Source organism: Tachyglossus aculeatus, chromosome 11 (genome assembly GCF_015852505.1).
Source record: "Tachyglossus aculeatus isolate mTacAcu1 chromosome 11, mTacAcu1.pri, whole genome shotgun sequence".
Lineage (NCBI taxonomy): Eukaryota > Metazoa > Chordata > Mammalia > Monotremata > Tachyglossidae > Tachyglossus > Tachyglossus aculeatus.
The window spans coordinates 20,606,787-20,627,876 of NC_052076.1; the positions used below are offsets into that span (position 1 = coordinate 20,606,787).

The 21,090-nt window shown below is 48.3% G+C and overlaps 1 long non-coding RNA gene across 1 annotated transcript; it reads left to right on the forward strand.

The window, feature by feature from the left end:
• The first annotated feature begins 489 nt into the window (after positions 1 to 489).
• Positions 490 to 20,923, forward strand: LOC119935201. The gene is made up of 3 exons (XR_005453111.1): positions 490 to 562; positions 20,210 to 20,307; positions 20,809 to 20,923. It is a non-coding gene; the product is annotated as an uncharacterized LOC119935201 (long non-coding RNA).
• The last annotated feature ends 167 nt before the right edge of the window (positions 20,924 to 21,090 follow it).

The following is a 21,090-nucleotide window of genomic DNA, read 5'->3' on the forward strand; positions in this document are numbered from 1 at the left end:
GTATTTGTTAAGCATTTACTGAGTGTCCAGGTCTGTCCTAAGGGCTGGGGTAGATACAAGCTCATTGAGTTGGACACTTCCCTGTCCCACAGAGGTCTCCCAGTCTTAATCCCCATTTTACAGGTGAGAGTACTGAGGCCCAGAGAAGTAATTTGCCCAAAGTCACCCAGCAGACGAGTGAAGCCGGGATTCAAAGCCAGAACCTCTGACCCCCAGGCCTGCGTTCCTTCCATGAGTCCAACTGTCATTTATGTTGCTGGTGATTCTGTGGGCAGACTTTTCAGTCTTTACTTATCTTTGAGAGGTTTAATCATACCCCTAGATCACCCAAACCCAAAGCAACAAGAATTGCCCCAATAAAATCATCCTGGGGGTTCAGTTATAAATAGGCATTAATTTAGGATTGATCTCCATTTTACAGATGAAGTGACTGAGGCCCAGAGAAGTGAAGAGACTTATCCAAGGTCAGCCAGCAGACCGGGGACAAAACTGGAATTTGAACTCACATTCTTCTGACTTCCAGGCCTTGGGCTCTACCAGCTAGGCCTTGCCGCTTCTCCTGGTAGAGTATTCCCCTTCCTCGTTCTAGCTCCAGATTTGTTGGCCAGACTGGGAGTGGAGCTCAGTTCCTCTTCAGTCTGGCATCCTCTCTCTTCCTTGTGTTTCTTTGAAATGGCATTTCTTTAGCGCTTACTCTTTGTCAAGCACTGTTCTAAGCACTGAAGGAGGTACAAGTTAATCCGCTAGGATTGTCAGTCTGTCGTATTTATTGAGCACTGAATGTGTGCAGAGCACTGTACTAAGCCCTTGGGAGGCCTTCCCTGACTAAGCCCTCATTTCCTCTTCTCCCACTCCCTTCTGCGTCACCCTGACTCGCTCCCTTTATTCATCCCCTCCTCCCGGCTCCACGACACTTATGTCCGTATCTGTGATTTATTTATTTCTATTATAGTCTGTCTCCCCCTCTAGGCCATAAGCTCTTTGTGGGCAGGGAATGTGGCCTTTTATTCTATTGTACTCACCCATGCGCCTGGCCCAGTACTCTGCACACAGTAAGCCCTCCATTAATTTGACTGACTGATTGGATTTTCAGCCTGGTTCCCTCCCTCCCTCTCTTTCTTTTAAATGATGTTCATTAGGTGCTTACTCTGTTTCGAGCACTGTTCTAACCACCGGAGTGGGTACAAGCTAATGAGGTTGGGTACAGTTCCTGTGCTACATGGAGCTTACAGTCTTCATCCCCATTTGCCAGAAGAGGCTCAGAGAGGTGAAGTGACTTGCCCAAACAAGTCACAGCAGATAAGTGGCTGAGCAGAGCTTTGACCCCAAGTCCTCTGACTCCTCAGATGGTCATCTGCACACAGTAAGCCCTCAGTAAACATGACTGATTGCTCAGCTGCTCTTTCCACCCTTTCCCCACATAGTGGTTAAACATCCATCAGAGGGATTTATCGAATGCTTACTAGGTGCAGAGTGCACTGTACTAAGCCCTTGGTTGAGTACAATACAATAGAATTAGCAAACACATTCCCTGCCCATGAGGAGTTTACAGTCTGGAGTCTAAATAAACCAGCTTTTTTGATTTTCCTATTTCCGCTTATTAGAACTTGAATATTTTTGGCCTCATAAATGTGACAAATGTGAGACAAGGAAGAGAAATGAGAAGGTTTGCCAGTAGGAAATGGAACATTCAGGGTTTTTTGCTGCTCAGTTTGTTCCCTAGAGGCTATGGCACGGGCCTGAGAGTCAGGATGACCCCGTTGTACTCCCGGCTCTGCCGCTCGTCTGTAATGTATTTATATTACTGTCCATATCCCCCTCTATGCTGTGTTTATTGTGTGCAGATATTGTGTCTCTTATATTGTTCAATTGTACTCCCTCAAGTGGTTAGTACAGTGTTCTGCACGTAGTAAGCACTCAGGAAATGTGATTGACTGAGGGGGGCATGAGGCAAGTCACTTCACTTCTCTGGGCCTCAGTGACCTCATCTGTAAAATGGGAATTCAGATTGTGAGCCCCATAGCGGACACTGACTGTTTCAAACCATGATTGCTTTGCTTGTCACCCAGTGCCTGGGACGGAGTAAATGATTAACAAATACCATTCATTCATTCAGTCAGTTGTATTTAAGTTCTTCCTGTGTGCAGAGCACAGTGCCGAGCACTTGGGAGAGTCCAATACAATGGTGGGCAGACATGTTCCCTGCCAACTCCAACTTTGACTTTGACCCAGACTTGGCTTAACTATCTTCATCATCATCATCATGATTATGAGCCCCACATGGGACAGGGACTGTGTCTGACCCAATCATCAGATGGGTTCAGTTTATGTCCCACTGGTTAAGTAGGAGTCAAAACAGGTATCGAATCCCCTTTTACAGATGAGGGAACTGTGGCTCTGATGAGTGAGGTGATGATGATGGTATTTAAGAACTTAAAATACGTCCAGCACTATTCTGAGGGCCAGGGTAGATAAAAGGTCATCACGTTGGACACCTCCCTGTCCCACAGAGGCCTCACAGTGTTAATTCCCATTGTACAGATGAGGGTACTGAGGCCCAGAAAAGTTTAGTGACTTACCCAAGGTCACCCAGCAGATGAGTGAAGACGGAATGAAAAGCCAGGACCCCTGACTCCCAGCCCTATGTTCCTTTTATGAGGCCAACTGTTGAATATATAATAATAATAACAACAATAATGACATTTTTTAAGTGCTTACTATGTGCAAAGCACTGTTCTAAACTCTGGGGTAGATGCAAGGTAATCAGGTTGTCCCACATGGGGCTCACACTTTTAATCCCCATTTTACAGATGAGGCAACTGAGGCCCAGAGAAGTTAAGTGACTTGCCCAAAGTCACACAGCTGACAAGTGGCAGAGCAGGGATTAGAACCCATGACCTCTTACTCCCACGCCCGTGCTGGTCCTTCTATGGGCAGACTTTTGGGTCTTCTCATTCACATGTTTTGTCAAACCCCTAGATCACCCCCATTGAAATCAACCAAGAATTACCCCAATAAAATAATCCTGAAGGTTCAGTTATAAATAAGCATTTATTTAGGATTGATCTCCATTTTCCAGATGAGTTGATTGAGGCCCAGAGAAGTGAAGAGACTTATCTAAGGTCACCCAGCAGACCAGGGCCAAAGCTGGATTTAGAACTCAGGTCCTTCTGACTTCCAGATCTGAACTGTAGTCCCTAGGCCCCTAGGTCACTCAACAAGCAAGTGGCAGAGCCCAGGTTAGAACCATGACTCCCAGGCCTGTGCTTTTTCCACTAGGCCACACCACTTTCCATGTCATCGTCATCATCATCATCGATGGTTGAGGGCTTACTATGTGCAGAGAGTGCAATATAAGAGTGGACAGGCACATCATCAGAATTATAAGCAGCGTGGCTCAGTGGAAAGAGCATGGGCTTTGGGGTCAGAGGTCATGGGTTCGAATCCCGACTCCACCACATGTCTGCTGTGTGACCTTGGGCAAGTCACTTAACTTCTCTGCACCTCAGTTACCTCATCTGTAAAATGGGGATGAAGACTGTGAGCCCCACGTGGGACAACTTGATCACCTTGTATCCCCCCAGCTCTTAGAACAGTGCTCTGCACATAGTAAGTGCTTAATAAATGCCATCATCATCATCATTACTGCATCAGTATAATATCCATCCTATTTCCCCTCCAAAGGCTAGCATAAGTGCCTGGAAGAGATCCAGGCTAGAGAAGCTCCAGGGAAGCGTTGGAGGGGTTGAGGGAGAAATTCACCTCAGGGGAACTGAGAAAACCAGGCTTCCCCCAGCCAGTTCTCTCCTATCCCTCCTGCCTCTCTTCTCTCAGGTTTCCCTGGACTGTTTCTTTCCCCCTAAGTTTCCCACTACCCCTGCTCTAGCTGCTCTCACCACAACTCCCACCATTACCACTAATGTACTCCTCTATCCCCTTTATCTGATTGGGTATTTAGATTAGTATGCAAATAATATACGAGGTATGTGTGCATGATCATTTTGGCTAGCATGATCTGAAGTCTTTAATGAAATGCAAGATGTAGTTCCTATTCTTTGACAGCTAGAGGTTCCCGGCATTTGTAGCTGAAGAATATTATTTCATCTTACCATTCTAGAAAATAATTTCTGGAGCTGTGCCTTGCAGAGAGCTTGATGATTTAGTAGTAGAGCTGGTCACAGTAGATTTCAGTGACTTGGTTGACTTAAAGGATCGTAATGATAACTGGGGTTTAAGAGTCCTATTTGGTTTTTCTTGTTTATAACCCGTAGTTCATCCCGATTTACTGCTCCAATCTGAAAGCAGAGAGAATACAGACTTGGAATAAACTATTGGGCTAAATAGCGGCCAAAATACTTTCAGTTGATTGGCTCCAGAAGCTCCCTTTTCTGCATCACTCCTAGAAGTACTCTATTCTGTGACACACTATTAGGGTATTCAGCAGAGGGCACTAGATAGCTATAGACCTGGGGGGATCATCTTCATACAGGGCAAGCAAGTTCAGCTAGACTGTGAGCCGGTTGTTGGGTAGGGACCGTCTCTGTATGTTGCCGAATTGTGCTTCCCAAGCGCTTAGTACGGTGCTCTGCACACAGTAAGTGCTCAATAAATACGATTGAATGAATGAATTTTGTATTCTAGAGTTTAATTCACTGCTCTGCCTACTCTGGGGGCTCAGGAAACACTACAGATGGATGGGTATACTCCTATCTCTGCCAGAAGGTGTATTTTCACCCTGCATTCTGGCTAGAGGACGTTTAGGAAATTAACAAAGGTCCGAGTGACAGCAAGAGCATTTAGAGCGGCAGCACTTTACCCGATCAGAAGAGACAGAGATTGTTGAGCGACGTGTGGTGTTTTCCCTTATCAGTGAGTCACTTGTATTTATAGAACACCTACTCTGTGCAGAGCACTGCACTAAGACCTTGGGAGAGTACAATAGACTAGGTAGACCTGATATTTGCCCTAAAGGAGTTTACAGTCTACTGTGGGAAGAAGAACTAGGAGAGTACAATAGAGTGAGTAGATATGATTCCTTCCCTTATGGTCTTGTGCTTACAGTCTTCAGTTCAATCAGATCAGACACTGTCCATTTCCCAGATGGGGCTCGAAGTCCAAGGGGGAGAGAAAACAGGTATTTAGCCCCCATTCTACAGGTGAGGAAACTGAGGCAAAGGGTAGTGAGGTGAGTTTGAGAAAGTTACTCAGTAGGGAAGTGGCAGAGCTGGGATTAAAACCCAGTTCTCCTGACTCCCAGCCCCATGGTGCTTCCACTCGACCACACTGTTTCTCTACTTGATTAATTTTAATGTATAAACGGGACCTCACCCCCTCTATTCTGTTCACTCATTGTGGGCAGGGAACACGTCTCCCAACTGTTATATTGTACTCTACCAACCTCTCAGTGCAGGGCTCTGCATCCAGTGAGCTCTCAGTAACTACGATGGATTGATTGGGAGCAACCTTATTGGAGGACTCAGAGCTCTGAAGGATCATGAAGGATCAGGACAAACTATTTCTCTTCCCTTATTGACACCCATGCCCATCGTCCCCGTCAGCTCTTCCTTATATTTAACTCCCTTCTCAGGCCTCCTGTTCCTCCCCCTCCTCCTTCCCTCACCCCCAACGATCTGGCCTCCTACTTCATTACTAAAATTAACTCCATCAGGTCTGAGCTCCCCAAAGTCACTCCTCCCCCTTCTCCAACCCCCCCGGCTCTCAACCCTCTCCACTATTCTCCCATCTTTCCCAGCAGTATCCTCAGATGAGATCTCCTCCCTCCTCTCAAGTGCTACTCCGGCCACCTGTGCTTCTGACCCCATTCTCTCTCATCTTATGAAATCTCTCACCCCGTCCCTCCTCCCCTCCTTCACTTCCATATTCAACCGCTCAATCTCCACTGGTTCCTTCCCCTACTGAGCGCTCACCTCCTCCAGGAGGCCTTCCCAGACTGAGCCCCCTCCTTCCTCTCCACGCCCCCCGGCCCTACCTCTTTCCCCTCCCCACAGCACCTGTACATATGTTTGTACAGATTTATTACTCTATTTTACTTGTTCAGATTTACTATTCTATTTATTTTGTTTTGTTAGTATGTTTTGTTTTGTTGTCTGTCTCCCCCTTCTAGACTGTGAGCCTGCTGTTGGGTAGGGACCGTCTCTATATGTTGCCAACTTGTACTTCCCAAGTGCTTAGTACAGTGCTCTGCACACAGTAAGCGCTCAAATACAATTGAATGAATGAATTATGTCCTGTAATTCTCTCGTAACTCTATTCTGCCCCATCCAGCACTCCGCACACAGACACTTAGTAAGCCACACCGGTGGGTGACGACAGAATATCTGGGAGAACCATATTGGCCCTCTACATCGTCACACATGCCGTCCCGACATCCCAACCTTAGAAAGTTGTCTTCGGAAAGGTGTCGTCTCGTGTGAGGGTACGGTGTTTTATTTTTTGTTTTTTTTAAACTCGTATTTGTTAGGCAGTAACTTTCATCATCATCATCAATCATATTTATTGAGCACTTACTATGTGCAGAGCACTGTACTAAGCCCTTGGGAAGTACACATTGGCAACATATAGAGACAGTCCCTACCCAACAGTGGGCTCACAGTCTAAAAGGGGGAGACAGAGAACAAAACCAAACATACTAACAAAATAAAATAAATAGGATAGATATGTACAAGTAAAATAGAGTAATAAATATGTACAAACATATATACATATATACAGGTGCTGTGGGGAAGGGAAGGAGGTAAGATGGGGGGATGGAGAGTGGGACGAGGGGGAGAGGAAGGAAGGGGCTCAGTCTGGGAAGGCCTCCTGGAGGAGGTGAGCTCTCAGCAGGGCCTTGAAGGGAGAAAGAGAGCTAGCTTGGCGGATGGGCAGAGGGAGGGCATTCCAGGCCCGGGGGATGATGTGGGCTGGGGGTCGATGGCAGGACAGGCGAGAACGAAGTACGGTGAGGAGATTAGCGGCGGAGGGTGCGGGGTGGGCTGTAGAAGGAGAGAAGGGAGGTGAGGTAGGAGGGGGCGAGGTGATGGAGATCCTTGAAGCCCAGGGTGAGGAGTTTCTGCCTGATGCACAGATTGATTGGTAGCCACTGGAGATTTTTGAGGAGGGGAGTAATATGCCCAGAGCGTTTCTGGACAAAGATAATCCGGGCAGCAGCATGAAGTATGGATTGAAGTGGAGAGAGACACGAGGATGGGAGATCAGAGAGAAGGCTGGAGCAGTAGTCCAGACGGGATAGGATGAGAGCTTGAATGAGCAGGGTAGCAGTTTGGATGGAGAGGAAAGGGCGGATCTTGGCAATGTTGCGGAGCTGAGACCGGCAGGTTTTGGTGACGGCTTGGATGTGAGGGGTGAATGAGAGAGCGGAGTCGAGGATGACACCAAGGTTGCGGGCTTGTGAGACGGGAAGGATGGTAGTGCCGTCAACGGAGATGGGAAAGTCCAGAAACTTTATGACAGGCACTCTAAGCACTGGGGTAGATACGAGCTAAACAAGTTGGACACAGTCCATGACCCACATGGGACTCACAAATCTTAACCTCCCATTTTACAGATGAGGTAACGAGCAGAGAGAAGTTTTCTTTTCCCCAATAAATGGTCTTTGTTAAGCACTTATGTGCCAGGCACTGTATTATGCACTGAATAGATAGGAACTATTTAGGTTGGACATAGTCCCTGTCCTCCTTTGGGTTCACCGTCTCAATCCCCTTTTTACAGATGAGGTAACCGATGCCCAGGGAAGTGAAGTGACTTGCCCAAGGTCACTCAGCAGTTACATGGTACAGCTGGGATGAGAACTCATGACCTTCTGACTTGCGGGCCCGGGCTCTATTCACTAGGCCATGGTGCTTCTCCTAGGTATTCAGTAATGAAAATTTCACAGTCAACCTAGTTCTCCATGAGTTTAGTTTAAACAAGAGACATAGCACCCTGGGCGTGAGGGACTCGAGCCTTCCTTTGCAAGGTAATTAATTACTTTAAGAAAATGTCGACTTGTTTCTGATTGATTTCCATAGGAATCTTTACTCTTTCATTTTCTAAGTACTTCTATTGCCACTGAGCAAACTTTTTTCCCTCTCTAAACACAAGGGAGTTTCAAATGAAATAAACAAGGAAATGATGTAGAAAGTTTAAAACAATAACTTTGAGAAGGTTGAATGTGGGGTATGCATTATTTTAAATCTCTTTTTAATACTTTTTTTGTTTTTAGAGGTTATTATTATTATTATTATTATCGTTATTAAGTGTTGTTGAGTAGTTTCCGATTCATATAGACTCCACAGATATCCTTTTCCAGAATGTCCTGTCCTCTGCCATAATCTGCAACCTTTCGAATTAATGGTGGCATTTGTTAAGCACTTACTATGTGCGAAGCACTGTTTTAAGCGCTGGGGATGTTACAAGGTGATCAGGTTGTCCCACGGGGGGCTCACAGTCTTAATCCCCATTTTACAGATGAAGTAACTGAGGCCCAGAGAAGTTAAGTGACTTGCCCAAAGTCACACAGCTGACAAGTGGCAGAGCCGGTTCTAATGGTTCTTTCATTTTCATTGTTATGGTTTCTATCCATCTAGTTGCTGGTCTGCCTCTTCCACCCTGAAAAAAAAAAATGTTTGACATCCCGATGCCTCTTATCTTCTGACCAAATGTCTTGCCATCACTGGAACATTCCGCCTGCTGAATGTTTGTATTTATTGAGCGCTTACTGTGTGAAAAGCACTGTACTAAGTGCTTGGGAAAGTACAATATAAACTTAATAATGCTTCATCAGTTCTGAGTACTGGACCAGAGGCAAGATAATCAGTTCCGGCACAGATTAAGAGTTCTGTGTGAGACAGGAACTGAGAAGTGGGGACAGTGGGTTTCTCCTTGTCAGATGAGGTGATGGAGGCCAGAGAAGTTAAGCGATTTACCCAAACTCACACAAGATCCAAGCACGCGCATCATCAGAGTTAAGACCCAGCCGCTGTCTGCCTCCAGTACGTCCTGCCACTAATAGTGGTATAAGTCTCCCACCCCTCTAGGACAGTGCTCTGAAGACCTTAAGTGCTCCATAACTACTCTTGATTATTAACCCAAACAGAACCCACTGGAGCAGAGCCCTGGACTGGAGTGAGAGTCGACAGGGCCCCTGCCTTCAACTGCCTCCCATTGTATTGGCGCTGGGTGTAAGGAGCCAATCTCTCCCCCAACCTTCCCAGCTGTATCTCCTTGGAGACAGAAGGCCCCGCCCCTTCTAAGCCTGGTGCTGTTTTCTCTTTTGCCTCATTGTCATTCATCCTTTAATAATAATAATGGTATTTGTTAAGCAGTTACTGTGTGCCAAGCACTGTTCTAAGTACTGGGGTAGATACAAGGTAATCAGGTTGCCCCACGTGGGGCTCCCAGTCTTAATCCCCATTTTACAGATGAGGTCACTGAGGCACAGAGAAGTTAAGTGACTTGTCCAGAGTCACAGAGCTGCTAAGTGGCAGCCTTAGATCCCATAGAAACTTTGGCTCCAAAAGAGTCAATCTGGTTGCAAAGGATCTTTTCTGAATGCCTTTCTTTTTCCCTGGGGGCATGCTTCAGTGGTGGATGGCCACTCCTCCCCTGGCCCTCTTGCTAATGGAGCTCATCAAAAATGACCTTTTTAATAGAGGATCGGTGCTATTCAGGATTTAAAAAATAAGTAGGCTATTCCATATAGCTCTGAGCAGGATATAGCGACTGTCTTGATTCCTCTCCTCTCTCTGCCCTGACACGTGCACCCCCCTCCTCTACCCCAATCTCCCCCCAAAGCTGTATCTCCATGTAGACAGGGGGCCCCGCCCCTTCAGGGCCCGGAAGATTCTGGGGCCTCCCTGCCCCATCATAATAGTAATGATAGGGATGGTAGGGACAGTTCAGCACTGCCAGACACTGTACTGAGAGGCCTCAGATGGCCCAATCAGCATTTGGGAAGGAGATGGAGCTTGCCCCCCAACACCACCCCGTTTGAACTTGGTGAGTTGGTTGGGGATGTCGCTGTCCAAGCTGCCCCCCCTTTCCTTCTCTCTGAGGGGTTGGAACAACTGATGTCCCCAGCCTTGTTGATGGTGGTGGTGGTGATTGATGGGTGTTGCAGCTGGGAGGTGTTGTGGGAGTGCATGAGGAGGGAGCTGAGGAGAGTGAGTGAGCCCTGACTGGGGAGGGGTTCCTTCTGGTGCTGGAGAAACCATTTGGATGTTGGATTTTAGATGAAAATGCTGAATGGTGGGTGACTGAGGGCTGGGCTGAGCCCAAGTGTTGGGATGGGCAGTCCCTGGAGGGGCCTGGTGGTGAGGGTTGTGTCACTAATAATAGTAGAGAAGCAGCATGGCTCAATGGAAAGAGCATGGGCTTTGGAGTCAGAGGTCGTGGGTTCAAATCTCGGCTCTGCCAATTGTCAGCCGTGTGACTTTGGGCAAGTCACTTCACTTCTCTGTGCCTCAGTTACCTCATCTGTAAAATGGGGATTAAGACTGTGAGCCCCCCGTGGACAACCTGATCACCTTGTAACCTCCCCAGCGTTTAGAACAGTGCTTTGCACATAGTAAGTGCTTTACAAATGCCATTATTATTATTATTATTTTGTGGCTAGATAAACCTCTAGCCACCCTTCTTGTCAGAAGACACCATTCACTAGGGTGAACTTCAACTCTGGATGCAGGTGGGAGGGAAAAGCCCAGTGGGAGACCCAAAGTTAAGACCACATTGTATTGAGAAAGGTTGCCCCTTACTATATTGCCATACTTCATGTTTTTAACCTCTGGTGCTGTTTTCTCAGTATCTCTCATCCCTTAGAAACACTGGCTTCAAAAGAGCCATTCTGGTTGCCCAGGATCTTTTCTGAATGCCTTTCCTTTACCCACAGGGCATGCTAAGCTGGTGGAATGCCACTTGTCCTCTGGCCCTCTTGCTAATGGATCTGATAAAAAGAACTTTAAAATAGTAGAGCTCAGACAATCGGTGTTCTTCAGGATTTAAAAAATAAGTAGGTGATTCCATATGGTTTTGAGCAGGATAAATGGACTGTTTTGAGTCCTCTCCTCTCCCTGCCCTGACACTGCTCCCGCCTGCCCCCCTCTCCCCCCCCGCCCCATCCCACACCTAGACACACACCCAACCCTTCCCTCCCAAGGAATGGGTTTTTGATCAGGAGTTTGACTCTTCTTTGGCCCCTGTTAGATATGGGGATTTGGCCAGGTTAGGGGAAATGGCATTTCATTGGATATAGCTGTTTGGTGAAGGAATTTCACGGAGTAGTAACAATAATTGTGGTATTTGTTGAATGCTTACTATGTGCCAAGGGTCATTAAGGCCTATTAGATTGTCCTGGTAGTGTTGCTTTCTCCTGAGGGCTCATTCTCAACAGTGGGCTGTGAATTGGGGGGCTATGACATTAACTCCTCGGACTGGGGCTCATTCTATGCAAATGCATTCCCCCAAATTGTAAAAGAAACATGCTCTTCCCATCAGTTGCCCTCCTACAAAGGCAGCATCAAATGCACTGTTATGATGAGAGAGTTAACTGGCCAATTAAGGTTGAAAGGACCCCAAATGGCAAGTTGCTGACCTTTGAGGGCAGGGATTTTACCTACTAACTCTAGTGGAATCTTCCAGTTGCCCAATACAGTGCTTAACACAGAGTTGGCCAGTTAAGGCTGAAAGGACCCCCAAATGGCAAGTTGCTGACCTTTGAGAGCAAGGATTTTATCTACTAACTCTAGTGGACTCTTCCAGTTGCGTAATACAGTGCTTGACACAGATTAAGTGCTCAGTAAGTACCGTTCATTGATGGACTGTTGATGGATTGAAGCCTGTCCCTTATAATAATAATAATAATAATAATAATAATAATAATAATTGTGGTCCATTTAAGCACTTAATATATGCCAAACACAGCTGGTGTTGTGTGCCAGAGGATACACACTGCTTCCTGGTTAAAGGCCATACTGCTGTTGCAGCTGTGTTTGTTTTCCTGGTGTAAGTCTATAGCCCTTTTTTATGGTATTTGTTATGCACTTACTATTTGCCAGGCACTGTACTAAACGCTGGGATAGATACCATAATAAAACTATTATTATTATTAAGAGAACTAGGAGACACATTCCCTGGCCACGCGGAGCTTAGAGTCTAGAGGCTATCCCTTAATTCTACATTTTCTTCCTCACGGTTTCCAGCCATCATCAGAGGCATCTTTTAGCGACATCTTTTAGACTGTGAGCCCAATGTTGGGTAGGGACTGTCTCTATATGTTGCCAACTTGTACTTCCCAAGCGCTTAGTACAGTGCTCTGCACACAGTAAGCGCTCAATAAATATGATGGATTGATTGACATCTCTAAGTTATGACACACTTCGTGGCATTGATGTACAATACAGGGTTAACTATTTTCCAAGGTGAGGTTTACACCATGTTATAATATTCTGTTTTCCGCTTTGCTTTCTTTGCATTTCCAGGGTCTCTGTACCCTGCTAGAAGACACTTTCATCCCAAATTGGCCTCGTTTATTCAGAGTTAAATCTCTAACCACTTTGACCATAACCAGTGAGCTGTCACAGCTCACATCTTAGGGGCCTCCTGGGTGCTTTTCATTTGAAGGAATGTGGAAGATGTTGTGATGAGCCTGAGATGGGTTTGGGCACGTACTTCCCAAGCACTTAGTACAGTGCTCTGCACACACTAAGTGTTCAGTAAATATGATTGAGTGAATGAATAAAGGCTGAACATGACTGATTAGACTAATAATAATAATAATAATAATTGTGGTACTTGTTAAACAAACGCTTACCATGTGCCAAGCACTGTTCTAAGCTCCAGGGTAGATATCAGGTAATGAGGCTGGACCCAGAGGCTGTCCCACATGGAGCTCACAGTCTTAATCCCCATTTTGCAGATGAGGTAACTGAGGCCCAGAGAAATGAAGTGACTTACCCAAGGTCACACAGCAGACATGTGGCACCTCAGTCCTTCCTCTGCACCCTAAAACTGGAAACCTGTCCTATAGTAAGTTCTGAGGGGCCTTGTGTGGCACGTCCCAACCCCAAGGCATTCTGGGAGGGGAGGCCGGAGAACCCCACGGCAGACCTGCTCCGTGGCCTCGGGCAAATCACAGACATGGTGGCAGGTAGAACGGCCATTTGTCCAATCTGACCCCTCACCTGATCCGATTCTCAGCCGACCCGGCCAGTGTGGTATGGGTCAGGACTGAACGCCTTCCCGTCCACCATTTTTATTTTCCATGCCCCGCCTCCCTCCGCTCCTTTACTCTGACTGCAGGGTTCCACGGAGCGGAAGCAGTGCCCATGATCCCAGGGACCGGAGAGGGGAATGCCACTGGAGTAATGCCCCAAGATAAAGGCATACTTCCGAGAAGCGGCGTGGTCTTGTGGAAAGAGCCCGGGCCTGGGGGTCCAAGGACCTGAGTTCCAGTCGTGGCTCCACCAAATGCCCGCTGTGTGACCTTGGGCAAGTGGCTCCACTTCTCTGGGCCTCGGTTCTCCTACTTAAACTGTGAAGCCCACCAGGGACAGGAACTGTCTGAACTAATTCACTTGTATCTACCCCAGTGCTTAGAATGGTGTTGAACACACATGTTACCAACTTGTACTACCCAAGCGCTTAGTACAGTGCTCTGCAAACAGTAAGTGCTCAATAAATACGTTTGATTGAATGAATGAATGAATGAACAATAACAAGTAGCCTAAAAAGTGTTGCGTGAAACGTGTGACATCCTGGGCACCAGCACTTAGTATAGTGTTTGGCATATAGTAAGCGCTTTAAAAATACCATTGTTATTATTGGTTGGTACAAGATCTGCAAGGGCAATCAGCGGTTACCCCGGTGGCCAGCCTTAAAGCTGACTCGCCGTTCTTTCCTGTCTTCTCCACCCCTTCCCTACCTTTTCCCTCCAGTCTCCTCAGGCTCCTGGGTTGAGCCCCCTCAAACCTTGGCATCCTCTACCTACTTATTACACCAACAGTCCTTCCCTGGAAGCCACATGGGCCAGAAGCAGGGAGGAGGGGAGCAGTGTGGCCTAGTGGAAAGGGCCCGGGCCTGGGAGGCCAAAGACCTGGGTTCCAAGCCCGACTCTGCCACCCATCTGCTATGTGACCCTGGGCAAGTAACTTCACTTCTCTGGGCCTCAGTCACCTCATCTGTAAAATGGGGGATCGAGAGTGCGAGCTCTACACGGAACGGGGACCTTGTCCAACCCAATTATCTTGTGTCCACCTTGGGGCCCAGCACAGTGGCTGGCACTTAGAAAGTGCTTAATACCGTTGAAAAGCAAACAAAAAGGGAAAAAGAGATGCAGACAGTGGGGCCTGGGACCTGGGGAGGCCTCAGTGAAGAGCTTGAGTTCATTCATTGTTCCATTGATTGATTCATTGGTTCTTATTTACTCAATACCCCCCTGGATGCAAAGCACTGTATTCAGCTCCAGGAAAGCACCGGATGAGCATTAGAACCGATCCTCAAGGAGAATGTGAATGGGTTGCTTGCAGGTGTCTATAATTGAGTCTGCTTTTCCAAATCCTTTTAATGATGGGCAGCTGCAGATCCCCTTATCCTTAATAGCCTTCTGCCTCTTCCTTCCTTGATTCTCCAACCCCTCCCCCTGAAACCCAGTCTCTCCATTAGGTGCCCTTCAAGGGGGGCAAGTGGTACTGGGCCTTTAAAGCCCCAGGGGCTTCTGGGTATTTTTGTGCACCATTTTGTGACCCGTGGAGTCTGGTTCCTGTAGGCGGTTTCCTGAGCTGGGCCTGTGATTATCCCTTGGTTATCTTATCTTTTGCTTATTCATTCAGTTGTATTTTTTGTGTGTTTATGGTGGGCCGAGCATCAGTGCTTATTGAATTGGTGCTAATAGGTTGATTTTGATTGCTCAGAACTGACTTGGGTTGATGGTTTGCGGGGAAAATTTCAGGCTGGGCTAATTGATGTTGACTACATGGGTGAGGGCGTGGTTTGCCGGGGGCTTTGTTTTTTTATGGAAGATTCAGAAATGATGTGGGTATTTACGCTTGCCATACCTGGTGACTTGACTGGGGACAACAAAATATCTCTGGAATAGAGAAAGTTGAGGGGTTGTGATGCTATGAATTCTTTATGCTCTGTGTCTTGAGATGATGTTTGTGTTGGGGGACAAAGGGATGGGGCAGAAACCCTGGGGTGAATAGTTACTGTCTCTGTGTGTGTCTGTCATTGTATCCTCTTCCGTGTGCTCTTGCCAGCCCCTAGTTAGCTAGGATTTTCTACTAAACTATAAGGTCACCAAGGCCACTGTCCTTCCCCGCATGGCACCCTGCACGTGGAATGCGGTAGAATCAATCAATCAATCATATTTATTGAGCGCTTACTTTGTGCAGAGCACTGTACTAAGTGCTTGGGAAGTACAAGTTGGCAACATATAGAGATAGTCCCTACCCAACAGTGGGCTCACAGTCCAAAAGGGGGAGACAGAGAACAAAACCAAACATACTAATAAAATAAAATAGAATAGATATGTACAAGTAAAATAAATAAATAGAGTAATAAATACGTACAAACATATATACAGGTGCTGTGGGGAAGGGAAGAAGGTAAGATGGGGGGATGGAGGGGGGACGAGGGGGAGAGGAAGGAAGGGGCTCAGTCTGGGAAGGCCTCCTGGAGGAGGTGAGCTCTCAGTAGGGCCTTGAAGGGAGGAAGAGAGCTAGCTTGGCGGATGGGCAGAGGGAGGGCATTCCAGGCTCGGGGGATGACGTGGGCCGGGGGTCGATGGCGGGACAGACGAGAAGGAGGCACGGTGAGGAGATTAGCGGCAGAGGAGCGGAGGGTGCGGGGTGGGCTGCAGAAGGAGAGAAAGGAGGTGAGGTAGGAGGGGGCGAGGTGATAGAGAACCTTGAAGCCGAGGGTGAGGAGTTTCTGCCTGATGCGCAGATTGATTGGTAGCCATTGGAGATTTTTGAGGAGGGGAGTAACATGCCCAGAGCGTTTCTGGACAAAGACAATCCGGGCAGCAGCATGAAGTATGGATTGAAGTGGGGAGAGACACAAGGATGCGAGATCAGAGAGAAGGCTGATGCAGTAGTCCAGACGGGATAGGATAAGAGCTTGAACGAGTAGGGTAGCAGTATGGATGGAGAGGAAAGGGCGGATCTTGGCAATGTTGTGGAGCTGAGACTGGCAGGTTTTGGTGACGGCTTGGATGTGAGGGGTGAATGAGAGAGCGGAGTCGAGGATGACACCAAGGTTGCGGGCTTGTGAGACGGGAAGGATGGTAGTGCCGTCAACAGAGATGGGAAAGTCAGGAAGAGGACAGGGTTTGGGAGGGAAGACAAGGAGTTCCATCTTTGACATATTGAGTTTTAGGTGGCGGGCAGACATCCAGATGGAGATGTCCTGAAGACAGGAGGAGATGCGAGCCTGGAGAGAAGGGGAGAGAGCACGGACAGAGATGTAGATCTGGGTGTCATCAGCATAGGTAGAAGGTGCTGAGCTGCTTCTGCAAGACTCGTGAGCCCCCTTACCATTCCCAAGTGGGTGACTGAACTCCTTGTCTTCCCTCCCAAACCTTGTCCTCTCCCTGACTTTCCCATCTCTGTTGACGGCACTACCATCCTTCCTGTCTCACGAGCCCGCAATCTTGGTGTCATCCTCGACTCCGCTCTCTCATTCACCCCTCACATCCAAGCTGTCACCAAAACCTGCCAGTCTCAGCTCCACAACATTGCCAAGATCCGCCCTTTCCTCTCCATCCATACTGCTACCCTGCTCGTTCAAGCTCTCATCCTATCCCGTCTGGACTACTGCACCAGCCTTCTCTCTGATCTCCCATCCTCGTGTCTCTCTCCACTTCAGTCCATACTTCATGCTGCTGCCCGGATTATCTTTGTCCAGAAACGCTCTGGGCATATCACTCCCCTCCTCAAAAACCTCCAATGGCTACCAATCAATGTGCGCATCAGGCAGAAACTCCTCACCCTGGGCTTCAAGGCTCTCCATCACCTCGCCCCCTCCTACCTCACCTCCCTTCTCTCCTTCTACTGCCCAGCCCGCACCCTCCGCTCCTCCGCTGCTAATCTCCTCACCGTACCTCGCTCTCGCCTGTTCCGCCATCGACCCCCGGCCCACGTCATCCCCCGGGCCTGGAATGCCCTCCCTCTGCCCATCCGCCAAGCTAGCTCTCTTCCTCCCTTCAAGGCTCTGCTGAGAGCTCACCTCCTCCAGGAGGCCTTCCCAGACTGAGCCCCTTCCTTCCTCTCCCCCTTGTCCCCCTCTCCATCCCCCCATCTTACCTCCTTCCCTTCCCCACAGCACCTGTATATATGTATATATGGTTGTACATATTTATTACTCTATTTATTTATTTTATTTGTACATATCTATTCTATTTATTTTATTTTGTTAGTATGTTTGGTTTTGTTCTCTGTCTCCCCCTTTTAGACTGTGAGCCCACTGTTGGGTAGGGACTGTCTCTATATGTTGCCAATGTGTACTTCCCAAGCGCTTAGTACAGTGCTCTGCACATAGTAAGCGCTCAATAAATACGATTGATTGCACATCCAGCCCCAATCCACTGGTGACCTTCCCCCTGCCCTCCACTATCCTTCCTTGATTCAACACCATGGGTCGGTCCTGGAAGCGTCGGTATCGTAGCATCAGATTGTGAGCCCCTCCAGGGCAGGAACCGAGACCCGCCAACCAGACAGGGGTGGGGTGGCAGTACTGTTATGCACCCCTTTGTAGGCAGGATTGCGCCGACTTTTGGGGCTTCCCAATTTCTCCACCCCAGGATACGACTTGCCCCTTCACCCCTGTGGGACTCCATTATGACGCCTCAAAAGCCCAGCACTGAGTTGGGGTTCACTAGCCACACACCTGTGGAGGAGACTGGAAGCTCATTTTGGGCAGTGGGATGTGGCTGTCATTAAATTGTACCCTTCCAAGTAGCTTAGTGCTGTGCGCTTAAACAGGACGAACTGACCCGTAGCACCACAGACACAAGTGCCTTGTAGCAGCAGAAGCTGTGTTGTCCACAGTATTCCTTGAGTACTTGGTAGATGTGGAACACTGTACTGAGCACCTGAGAACTGAGTGTCATTCTCGCCTTGAGTTGGAACCTAGTCTGTAGAATGTTTCCAGATGACTCCTCCCCCCAATGCATCATGGTTCCTACTTAAATGGGTGTAATGTATATCTGTTATCTGCCTTGTGATACTGTGCTTGGCCCATAGAAAGTGCTGGATAAATGCAAGTAACTGAAATGGTTGTCCTTAGCAATCAAGGTCTCTCCCCCTATCCTTATCATCGTACTGTGCTCCGACAAATAGCGTTCAGTAAACACTATTGATGTCTTAATGCAATACTGCCATCCTTAACTTTATGTACTCATTTACTCTGTTCTTAATGTCGAACTGCCAATTCGAGCTTACGTTAGGTTCAGCTAGCATTACTCCGTGTACCAACCTCGTATATGCCATTCTGCCTGTGTACCTCAGCTTTAATGTCTGTCGCAGACTGGATGCTTCAACTATCATCTCTACGCTGATGACACCCAGATCTACATCTCTTCCCCTGCTCTCTCCCCCTCTCTCCAGGCTCGCATCTCCTCCTGCCTTCAGGATATCTCCATCTGGATGTCTGCCCGCCACCTAAAGCTCAGCATGTCGAAGACTGAACTCCTTGTCTTCCCTCCCAAACCTTGTCCTCTCCCTGACTTTCCCATCTCTGTTGACGGCACTACCATCCTTCCTGTCTCACAAGCCCGCAACCTTGGTGTCATCCTAGGCTCCACTCTCTCATTCACCCCTCACATCCAAGCCGTCACCAAAACCTGCCAGTCTCAGCTCCACAACATTGCCAAGATCCGCCCTTTCCTCTCCATCCAAACTGCTACCCTGCTCATTCAAGCTCTCATCCTATCCCGTTTGGACTACTGCACCAGCCTTCTCTCTGATCTCCCATCCTCGTGTCTTTCTCCACTTCAATCCATACTTCATGCTGCTGCCCGGATTATCTTTGTCCAGAAACACTCTGGGCATATTACTCCCCTCCTCAAAAACCTCCAGTGGCTACCAATCAATCTGCACATCAGGCAGAAACTCCTCACCCTGGGCTTCAAGGCTGTCCATCTCCTCGCCCCCTCCTACCTCACCTCCCTTCTCTCCTTCTACTGCCCAGCCCGCTCCCTCCGCTCCTCCGCCGCTAATCTCCTCACCGTACCTCGTTCTCGCCTGTCCCGCCATCGATCCCCGGCCCACGTCATCCCCCGGGCCTGGAATGCCCTCCCTCTGCCCATCCGCCAAGCTAGCTCTCTTCCTCCCTTCAAGGCCCTGCTGAGAGCTCACCTCCTCCAGGAGGCCTTCCCAGACTGAGCCCCTTCCTTCCTCTCCCCCTCGTCCCCCTCTCCATCCCCCATCTTACCTCCTTCCCTTCCCCACAGCACCTGTATATATGTATATATGGTTGTACATATTTATTACTCTATTTATTTATTTTACTTGTACATATCTATCCTATTTATTTTGTTGGTATGTTTGGTTTTGTTCTCTGTCTCCCCCTTTTAGACTGTGAGCCCACTGTTGGGTAGGGACTGTCTCTTTGTGTTGCCAATTTGTACTTCCCAAGCGCTTAGTACAGTGCTCTGCACATAGTAAGCGCTCAATAAATACGATTGATGATGATGATGCTTAATAGCAGGGGCCATGTAGCATTGAACTCTTGGAGGTGCTCGTACCATGTTTTTCCAAAGTCAATGCTTCCCCTTCTCGGCTTGTTTTGGGTAGGGCAGGTGTCTGTTACATTAGAAAAATTTATGCTTAGTACAGTGCTCTGCACACAGTAGGATCTCAAATCCTATCAACTGACGGTCTGAGTGACTTAGACTGTGAGCTCCCAGTGGTCAGGGACTGTGTCTCTTACCCCCAGCTGGCCAAAGAGGGGGCTTAATGGGGTGTGGTCTCACTCAAGTCCGGCCAAACTTGAAGTGGGGAAGAGGGACAAGCGTGAAGGAATGAACAGACGGTGCTGGATAGGGCTCATCTCTTCCATGAGGCCTTCCCTGACTAAGCCCTCTTTTCCTTTTCTTCAACTCTCTTCTGCATCGCCCTGACTTACTCCCTTTATTCATCCCTCTTCCCAGCCCCACAGCACTTCTGTACATATCCATGGTTTTATTTATTTATATTAATGCCCGTTTCCCCTCTAGTCAGTAATTTCAGGGCCTTGGCTGCATGAGGAGAAAAGACAGAAGTCCAGCTTATTTCTGCCTCCCTGGAGAAGCTTTCCAGACCGGCCCGCTCAGAGGTGAGACCCTGCGGAAGTGGGTTTGGGTGAGTGTATTGGGGAGGAGGTCTGCAGGGGTAAGACTCTGTCGAGGGAAACCCAGATTGTTCACCCCAAAGCTGGACCCCCTCCCCCCCCAGGCTAAGCCAGCCAGGGCTTCCGCTGCAGGTAGTGTGAGTGACGGCTGCTCTGTTTCTGTCTCAAAGGGGGTCTCCCCTGTGTCTCCCTCTCTGTCTCTCTCTCTGTCTCACTCTCCTCTCTGCTCTCTCCAGTGAGTGTGCAGGGATCAGTCCAGCTGAGGGGTGAGGGCACAGGTGGGGCTGGGCACAGGAGGCAGTACCGCCTGACCTGAGCAGGGGGCAGAGTGAGATTGCCCTGAGGCCTGACCAGGTAATAATAATAATAATGGTCGTATTTGTTAAGTGCTTCCTATGTGCCAAGCACTGTTCTGAGCACTGGGGTAGATACTAGGTAATTAAGTTGTCCCACAAGGGGCTGACGATCTTGATCCCCATTTTACAGATGAGGTAACTGAGGCACAGAGAAGTTAAGTGACTTGCCCAAAGTCACACAGCTGACAAGTGGTGTATCCTAAGACCAAGGAAGGAGCCTGAGCCCCCGATGAGTCATGGGAGACCTGGCCTCCCCAAGGACGTCAGGGTGTGGACAGGATGGTGAGTGTCACATTTTAGGCCTGGGGCTGTTGGGGCTCTGTTTTGGGCAAGTGGGAGGAATTCATGATGTTTATTGAGCACTTAGCTCTGGAGCACTGCACTGCGTGCTTGAGAGAGTGTATAGTGAAGG